The sequence below is a fragment of the Carya illinoinensis genome, chromosome 8 (assembly GCF_018687715.1).
Source record: "Carya illinoinensis cultivar Pawnee chromosome 8, C.illinoinensisPawnee_v1, whole genome shotgun sequence".
Lineage (NCBI taxonomy): Eukaryota > Viridiplantae > Streptophyta > Magnoliopsida > Fagales > Juglandaceae > Carya > Carya illinoinensis.
Window position 1 is genome coordinate 16,558,057 of NC_056759.1, and position 9,355 is coordinate 16,567,411.

The window sequence follows — 9,355 nt, forward strand, 5'->3', positions numbered from 1 at the left end:
TTCTATGTTTAATTGAGATCTAGAAAAAGAAAAGGGAGAAGGGTGTATTTGTAATTTTATATTAAATTAATCTTCTTTTAATTCTAGCCATTAGATTGATAGGTGAATAAATATCTCCTATTGACGTGATCTTGACTGTCTATTACAAGACCACTTTGCCTCCAAAGTATTAAGCCCCATTTCATACGAAGAACACCAAAAACAAAAGAAATGCCTTATGATCCTTGTCTCGTACATCTAGGCCTCCATTTCTTCACTGACTCCTCCGCCTTCAATCACGATTCGGCTGAAATTTCTTTAAGAAAGGAATACACGTAGGTATCCCCTTTGTTTTCGGTTTTGATTTGGAAGAATTTCAATCCTATAGCTTTAATCTAGGGTTTTAAGAGGATGAGTTTTCTGCTTGTTTCAGTCGAAATCCTTGAGATTTCTCCTTCCATCTTTGTTTGTGGCTGTTTTCACATCTTGAAGGGGGGATTTGGTCAGGTAATGCTCTACGTCTCCATAGTTTCCGTGTGTTTGGGTTTTTTGAATTAGTGTTGACTGAATGTTGTGCAATCATTCTTAGGTTTATTCTCGTTGTATGAATGTGCTAAGGCTACAAACTATCCATGGAGGTGCCGAAAAATTCTGCTATGCCCTTGTTTTAAAGCTTAAAACAGTTCGCTATATTCCCTTTAATCCCTTACATCATTTCCTTAACCAAAGTCAATTGTTTGTATGAAAAACCATTGAAAACAAAGGATGAAAACCAACCAGTTTTTAGCCTAAGCCCTTTGTTTAAAATAGGTCCCCACATGTTTTAAAAGTTGTCAAATACTTTCTTTATTAAAATTTCCAGGTTTTTAGTATTTCTTTATTCTCTTCTATACCTCAATAAATTCCTACCATTTGCACATTTTAACCCATGATCCCCATCTATCCCTCATGAAGAAAACTCAATGGCCTTTAATGGACAACAATCATGCTATTAGTTGCTTTCATGAGTTTCTTTAAAATGTTTAAATGAAGAGTTTTAATATTTTGGCTTAGTGCCATATATGGTGGGTAGTTGAATGAGTTAAGGTTACACTTTATGGTTAATATTCTTTAAGTGAAGAGAAGTTGAAGAAGGCACTTTAATTCATTCTTGGAATTAAAGTGGAATTAAAGTGGGCGTTAGTTAAGGTTTGGTTAGTGAAGCGTAGCATGAAATGGGTGTTGACGTGTTTATTCCATTTCATTGAATATGAAATTTTCAAGTTCAAAGGGACCCGATAGTAAATCCCGGAAGTAAGTAGCCATGACCAATCTCCTCATGGCATTTTCTCCTATTAAATGCTTTCTCATTTTAAAAGCTTCATGTGTTGAAAAAGTTTAATATATAATGTATAAGCCTTCTTGGTAACCCCTATTAAGCACCCTATAAATTATGAATGTGTATGATGTAAAGCATGCGCATCTAAGACTTCGCTCATGAGATTTATTATGCATGTGTTTTCTTGAAAGCTAGTCATTTTCTTTATTATATATGTAAAGCATGAAATACATGTTTATGAAAGAAAATGCATGTTGCATGGAATTTAGAAAGAAGATGAAATGCTATGAATGGAAAGGAAAGAAAGAAAAGGAAATGAAGGTTTTTATATGAAAAAATGTAAATGGCCTGTGACTGAATGATGGTAGTAAGAAAGAGGCAGATTGCAATGCTGAATTGGACCAATAGGTAGGGCACCCAATGGCGTCATTCTGACTGAGGGATTTCCTAACCCGTGGCCACGATAGTGATCAGGTCCAAACAACCGCTAACCTTAACACACATGGTGCAATAGTGTGTAGCGGTCAAAAGAAAGTAAGAACTTAAATTAATGTTATTGAAAATGTTTTATGTTTAGTTAAATGTTTTTTACTGGTATGAACTTTCAAACGAAAAGGATAGGTGACATATGATATTTAACTGCTTGGTGTATTACTTACTGAGTATTAGACTCACATTTGTATTAATATTTTAAACGTTTAGGAAATCGTGAAGAGCAAACTGTGGAGCAAGACATTGCAAGGGAGGGGGAGCCAGATGCCTAGCCTTAGCTTAGATGTGGATGGGTCTTTCCTTTTTATTTTATGTTGATGTTAAAACTATGTGTGATGCCCCCAAATCCCCATGCACGGACACGGGAAAATCGAGACGTCCGGATGATAATAACACGGGTCACCACCCTATCGACGAGTATCAAGTATGTGTAAAAGCAACAAATGTGCAAAAAGAAATACGCAGCGGATAAAGAAAGTCATAACTAAGTACCAGAATTTTTCTTGTTTAATACAAAACTATTCAAAACATATATGATAAAATATTACAAAGCACAAATATTGTTTTTAAACTAAACAACAAAGCTTAAACTTTAACTTCAGCACCCCGGCGAAGCCGCATCCTCGGGCTCGGTCTCCTCCTCTTCCTCGAACTTTGCACCAAAATCTACGGTACCAAAAATGGTGCCGCAGGTAAGTAAAATCCAAACACCACCAGATAAAAACATATAAAACTCAAACAATATGCATGAAAGGATGCCAATGCACAAAACCCATAAAATCATATTTTTCCACACACGCCAAAAATCCCATTTGGCCCAAAAACAAATCCTTTCCAAATATCATGCCAAAAATCACATTTGGCCCATATCAAACTCAATTCGTTAACCAATTAATCCGTATGCACCATGACTTCCCCTAGGGGTCATCCGCACACCCTGGCTCCAGTGTCATACCGCAGGTAACGACCACGCATGTAACACCTAAACGAGCGATGCCCAGTTTCGCGTCCCGCGTGTTCGTAGCCAAGCATCCTCTAGCCCTCGCCAGCGAAGGGCCACGGAGTCAGTGCGTAGAGCGATGCTCGGTTCCGCGCCCGGCGCGTTCGTAGCCAAGCATCATCTAGCCCCTGCTCCCGTCGTCGCCCAGCGACAACATAAGGGATGTCACTCAGTTTATTACGCTCCCGAGTGACCAGAGGAGCTTCACCGGAATAATACCCCATCTTGGCTTGGGGTCGTGATACACACGCACCCGAAAGTCCACTTACGCCAATAAAACAAGATTTTCTCAAATTAAATAAAACGCACGCGCATGCACCATGTAAATGCAATTTCAATGCACAAAACGATCAACCAACCATAAATCAATAAAACAAGCAACTCCGTCCTCCATCCATCCGACCCCCGAACTCCTCAGACTCAGTCCGGAATCAGCCAACCAACAAATAAATATTTATTGAATGAGAAAAATATATTTAAATCTAAAAGTAGAGTTTGAAAAATACTTACAGCGCTATATGGTATTTTTTGAAAACTCGCGGCGTTGCAAACGGCGGAGGAAAAGCAACATAATAGTGTAATTTACACTGTTGCCGTGGGTACTAAATTACCCACTTTCGAACGGAAATAAACCAAGGCATGAAATTGATAGAGAAATGTCTTGAGATATTTATGAAGCTAAAGGAAAGGATTTTTGGCCGTGGGTGGTGGTGGAAATGGCGGTCGAAGGCCAAAAAGGGGCTGAACTGAGTTGAGCTTGTGGGAGCTGCTCTGGCAATGGATCGAGGCCAGAATGGGTGGTTTAGGTCAGCAAGAGGTAGAGGAAGAAGCTGTGAAGAGATGGTGGCCGGAGGTGGTGCGACGGCACCGGAATAGGTGAAAAACCGTATGGCTTGGAGGAGCTCGTGGTGGCTAACGGTGGCTCGGATGGAGGTGAAACTTGGTGGGGATGTTCACCGGTAAGAGGGGAAGAAAACTGGGTGGGTGGTGTAGGCCACGCCATCGGCGAGCGGCGGTTCTGGGTTGCAAAAGCAACCGGCGACAGGGGGAAAAACAGAGCAGGTGCAGTGACTTCCAGGGGCTCGTGGCGGCTAAGGCTGGTCCGATAGCTCTGAAAATTGGTGGGGATGAACTTTGGTGGGAGGGGATGAGAATGGTGGGGGTGGTGTACAACACAACTGCTGGACGGCGACGCAATGGGCGGCCGAAGTGGCAGCGACAGTAAGGGGAAAAAGAAGGGGCAGCGAGCGGGAGGGAGGAAACGGGGAAGAAAGAAGAAGAAAAAGAAAGAAAAAAAAAGAAAAGAAGAAAAAGAAAAGGAAAAAGGGAAAAAGAAAAAGAGAAAAGAAAAGAAATGAAGTCCAATCCTCACTCCGGAAACCAAAAACAGATTCGCCGAAAACGATATTAAAAACCGTAAAACGACTAAATAAATTAAACACAACATCAAATAAATTAAAACCAATTTAAAATAAAATAATTTAAAATAAAAGAACTATTATATTAAATAAATTAAAAAGCGCCTTCAGTGAAAATACACGTAAAAACGGGTCATCACACTATGTGTTTGGGTTGGTTGGTTGTTTTGTTGTAAAGATGTTTTAGGAGAATTGTACTTGATACAATTATTCTATTGTGGACTGGGTAGATGCTTCTACCCGAGAGATGGTTACTATTTTTAGATTTGTAATTAATGAAGTCGTTCCGTGTTTTTTATAAACAGGTTGTTTTTTAAACCTTGATATATGATAAAATGGGGAAGGTCCCCTTTCCAAAAATTTTCTTAGTTGTGATACGGGTTCCTTTGTTTTATAAGTTATTACTTATTAGAAAATATATATATTCTATTATAATAAGTGGCTATCTAACTGCTACAGTATATTTTCTTATTTTTCCGTTAAGTTCATTAAGTCCATTACTTTATTATTTTAGGGCTACAATTATCTTTTTTTTATCTCTCTCTCTCTCTCATTCTCGAACCTTTCTCTCACTCTCAAATGTCTGCCTTTCTACCTATCCTCCTCAAACTTACCCTCTCACACGTTTCCCTAAAATACTTACATCTTAATCTGAGTATAAATGTTCAGATTTGTAAAAAAAAAAAAAAAGGCAATAAAGGACAAGTACAACATGAAAAAAAAAAAAAAAAAAAAACCCATGACGAAAAACGCTCAGATCTAAACAAGATCTATTCAAATATGTCGAGATTAAAAAAAATTTATATCAAAACACATGGTTTGGATTTATCATCCAACATCCCAAAAACATCTCAAATTTTATGTGTTCTTTGAAAATGTGTTAGGGACCCCGGTCTTATCCCTAAACATTAAGTTCATGAGCTCCCCTTGTTGATGTTGGTGACCGAGTGATCTTGCCAACTTGCTTGGCCTTCAATAATGGGTAGGTATTTGGGATGTGGGATGGTGGAGTTGGTGATGGAATTGGGTAGGCTAAGTGTTTAGGGTTCACAATTCTCTATGGACGGTTTGGCTTATTCCTTGAGTGTAGTGCCAAGTAGATTGGGCTAGGGTTGATGTGAGTGAGTGAGGCTAGGGTTTGTGACTTTGGAGCAACAAGTGTGGCCGAAATTACCCAAGGGGATTTAGGGTGGCGCCTAGGTGGATGGAGGCTATGATTTTGGAAGGATTCCTAAGTGGTAGGAATCCTTGAGGATTTGGTGGGCTAGTTAGGTAAGCCAATATTGAATTGAGAGATTTAAGGGATGAGAGATTTAAGAAATTGAAGATGATTTTCAATTCCTTAAATTAAGGGATGAGGGATTTAAGGAATTGATAATTTAAGGAATTGAAGAGGATTATCAATTCCTTAAATTATGGGATTGGATTGGGAGGAAGTCAAGACTCTTATAAGGAATGAGTTTCCTTATGGAGCATTGGAGGTGGACTATGGCAAACACTATAGTGGGCGGCACTAAGTGCTTGGATGGATCAAATGAGGCAAATGATGAAATGTGGCAATGAACATTAAAAAAACACAATGAATTCTCAAGAACAACTCAAGAACAATTCAAGAACAATGCACTCAAAAACACAATATCAATGGAAAGTAAATGGAAGACAAGAGAGTGAATGAATAATACTCAAAAGATTGATAGATTGAATCACACTTATTCACAAATTACAAAGTGTGATTCTCTCCTTAGGGATTCACGAATTGCACCCCAAAGAGCTCAAGTGCTAAGTACCGAAATGGATGATCTCAAGAACAAAGCCGTCCAAAGCAAATTGTCAAAAGATATGAAAGAAAAGACTAAGGGTCCTATTTATAAGAGTTACAACTTGGAAATCCTCAAAAGGCCCCTTGGAAATAAATAAATAAAAATAAAATAAAATAAAAAGAAATAACATATTGGCGGGCCAAGTTGGCCCAGGCATGCATGAGCCCATGGTGGGCTAGGATGGTGCATGGTGGTCTTTGGTCTGGTCCATGGCTAGGTGGCACAATATGGCTTGCTGATAGGCATGGCATGGTGCCATGCAAGGGCCTGCTAGTGGCCATGGCATGGTGCCATACAAGGCCTGTTGGTGGTGAGCCATGTGAGCGTGCTGTATGGCCCAGGCTAGTGGCCTGGGCGTTGAAGCTGCAAGGCATGGGCTGGAGCCATGCCCTGGATGGCATAACACTGGCCTAGCTTGCAAGACATGGGCTGGAGCCATGCGCTGGATGCCATGCCGGGTGGGCATGTGACGCCCCCAAATCCCACGTACGGACACGGGAAAATCGAGACGTCTGAATGATGACATCACGGGTCACCACCCTATCGCCAAGTGCCAAGTGTGTGTATAAGCAACAAATGTGCAAAAGAAAACACAAAGCGGATAAACAAAGTCATATAACTAAGTACCAGAATTTTTTCTTGATTTAATACAAAGCTATTCAAAGCATACATAATAAAATATTACAAACCACAAATATCGTTTCAAACCAACTACAAAGCATAAACTCTCAAATCAATACTTCGGTGGACCCGCATCCTCGGGTTCAGCCTCCTCCTCCTCCTCGATCTCTGCATCAAAATCTACGGTACTAAAAATGGTGCCACAGGTAAGTAAGATCCAAACGCCACTAGATAAAAGCATATTAAAACTCAAACAATATGCATGAAAGAATGCAAATGCAAATGTTCCACAAAAACCACATTTTTTCCACGCACGCCAAAACCCCATTTGGCCCAAAAACATAATCTTTAAAACCAGTCCTCGCCATTATCCCAAATAATGGCCCAAATCAATAAACCACCATTTTCTCAGAAAATGGATCACATAGCCTCAAACCAAATCTCGCCATTTTCCCAGAAAATGGCCCATAACCAAAACCATAAAACCGATCCAATTATTGCATGCACCATGATCTCCCCTAGGGATCATCTGCACACTCTGGCTCCTGTGCCACGCCGCAGGTAACGTCTACGTGTGTGTCACCTAAACGAGCGATGCCCAGTACTCGCGCCCAGCGCGTCCCTAGACCAGGCCATCCTCTAGTCCCCGCCACTCTAGGGACTACAGAGTCGATACGACAATGTTACTATATCGTGTGATCCGGTCGTCGCCCAGTGACAACCCAGGGGATGTCACTCAGTATTATCCACTCTCGAGTGACCAGAGGAGCTCTACCGAGATAATACCCCATCCCGGCTTGGGGTCGTGACACACATGCACCCGAAAATCCATTTACAAGAATAAAACCGGATTCTTTTCAATTTAAGTAAAATGCACGTGAATGCACCATGTAAATGCAACCTCAAGGCATAATTAACCAACCAATCACAAAAACAACCAAACCAAGCAACTCCGTCCTCAATCCATCCGACCCCCAAACTCCTCGGACTCAGTCCGGAATCAACCAACCAGTAGTCAAATAATTATTGTAAGATCAAAATATATTTAAATCTAAAATTAGAGTTTGAAAAATACTTACAGTGCTATAAGGTATTTTTTCAAAAGCTTACGACGTTGCAAACGGTGGAGGAAAAGCAACGTAATAGTGTATTTTACACTATGGCCGCGGGTAGTAAATTACCCACTTTTGAGCGGGGACAAACCAAGACACGAGATTGATAGAGAATAGCCTTAAGATGTTTATGAACCTAAAGGAAGTGAGCTTTGGTCGTGGGTGCTGGTGGAAACGGCGGTGGAAGTGCAAAAAGAGGCTGAACGGAGTTGAGCTCGTGGGAGTTCTCCGGCAATGGATCGAGGCCGAAAATGGGTGGATTAGGACGGCAAGAGGTAGGGGAAGAAGTTTTGAAGAGATGGTGGCTGGAGGTGGAGCGACGGCGCCGGAAACGACTCAAAACCGTGCAGAAAGCTGGGGCCCTAGGTGGTGATCGACGGCTTGGATGGAGGTGATTTGCCGGAGGGGAGTTGATTGGTGGTGGCTATGTCGGCCACGTCGGCCGGACGGCGATGGGTCGGGGTGGAGAGCTGGACGGCAACGGGAGAGAGAAGGGAGGGCTGTAGCGTGCGGGAGGGAAAAAGAAGAAGAAGAAGAAAAGAAGAAAAGAAGAAAAGGAAAAAGGAAAAATGAAAAAGGGAAAAAGAAAAAGAGAAAAGAAAAGAAATGAGGTCCAATCCTCACTTTCGGAATCCAAAAACTAACCTGACGAAACCGATTTTAAAAACCATAAAATGACTAAAATAAATTAAACACCACATCAAATAAAATAAAACAAATTTAAAATACAATAATTTAAAATAAAAGAACTACTATATTAATTAAATTAAAAACAACTCATTCAGTGAAAATACACGTAAAAGCGGGTCATCACATCCTCCCCCCCTTAAAACAAATTTCGTCCTCGAAATTTGTAAGATCAAACATTAACTTGAAGCAAGCCACGTAATTCTACTGAGACCAAGTTTAAGAAACGTACCGTCATTTACTCAAACAGATAGGGGTACTGCTCCCACATGTCAGCTACTCTCTCCCAAGAGAAATCTTGAGCTAACGGATCTCCCCATGCCACCTTTACCAGAGGTATCGTCTTAGATCTCAACTGTTGCTCTTTCCAATCCATAATCTGCAATGGAACAACCTCATAAGTAAGGTCTGGTTGCAACTGAATACTCTCTGGGTCTACAAGGCGCGGCTCTTGTTGTTCAAAACTCTTATTCAAGGACAATACATGGAAGACATCGTGAATATCCCCAAAATATTCTGGCAAAACAACTTTATAAGCGACAAACCCTACTTCTCCAAAATCTGGAAAGGGCCAACATATCTCGGATCCAGTTTCCTCTTTTTACCAAAACGCTTAACTCCTTTCATGGGAGAGACTTGAGATAAACCCAATCACCTTCTTCAAAAGATAACTCTCTCCTCCTGATATCTGCGTAGCTTTTCTGACAACTCTGAGCTGCCGCCATTTTATTCCTGATAATCCGAACTTGGCTTTGCATCTCTTGAATTATTTCGGGCCCAACTATTTTAATTCTTCTCGACTTCATCCCAACATAAAGGCGATCTGCACTTCCTCCCATAAAGAGCTTCATAAGGAGCCATCTGAATGGACGCATGGAAGCTATTATTATATGCAAATTCTATGAGCG

The 9,355-nt window shown here is 40.8% G+C and overlaps 1 long non-coding RNA gene across 1 annotated transcript; it reads left to right on the forward strand.

Moving 5' to 3' along the window:
- Nucleotides 1–207: 207 nt before the first annotated feature.
- Nucleotides 208–2,191, forward strand: LOC122317839. Its single transcript, XR_006244670.1, has 3 exons — nt 208–314; nt 413–486; nt 2,000–2,191. It is a non-coding gene; the product is annotated as an uncharacterized LOC122317839 (long non-coding RNA).
- Nucleotides 2,192–9,355: the final 7,164 nt, after the last annotated feature.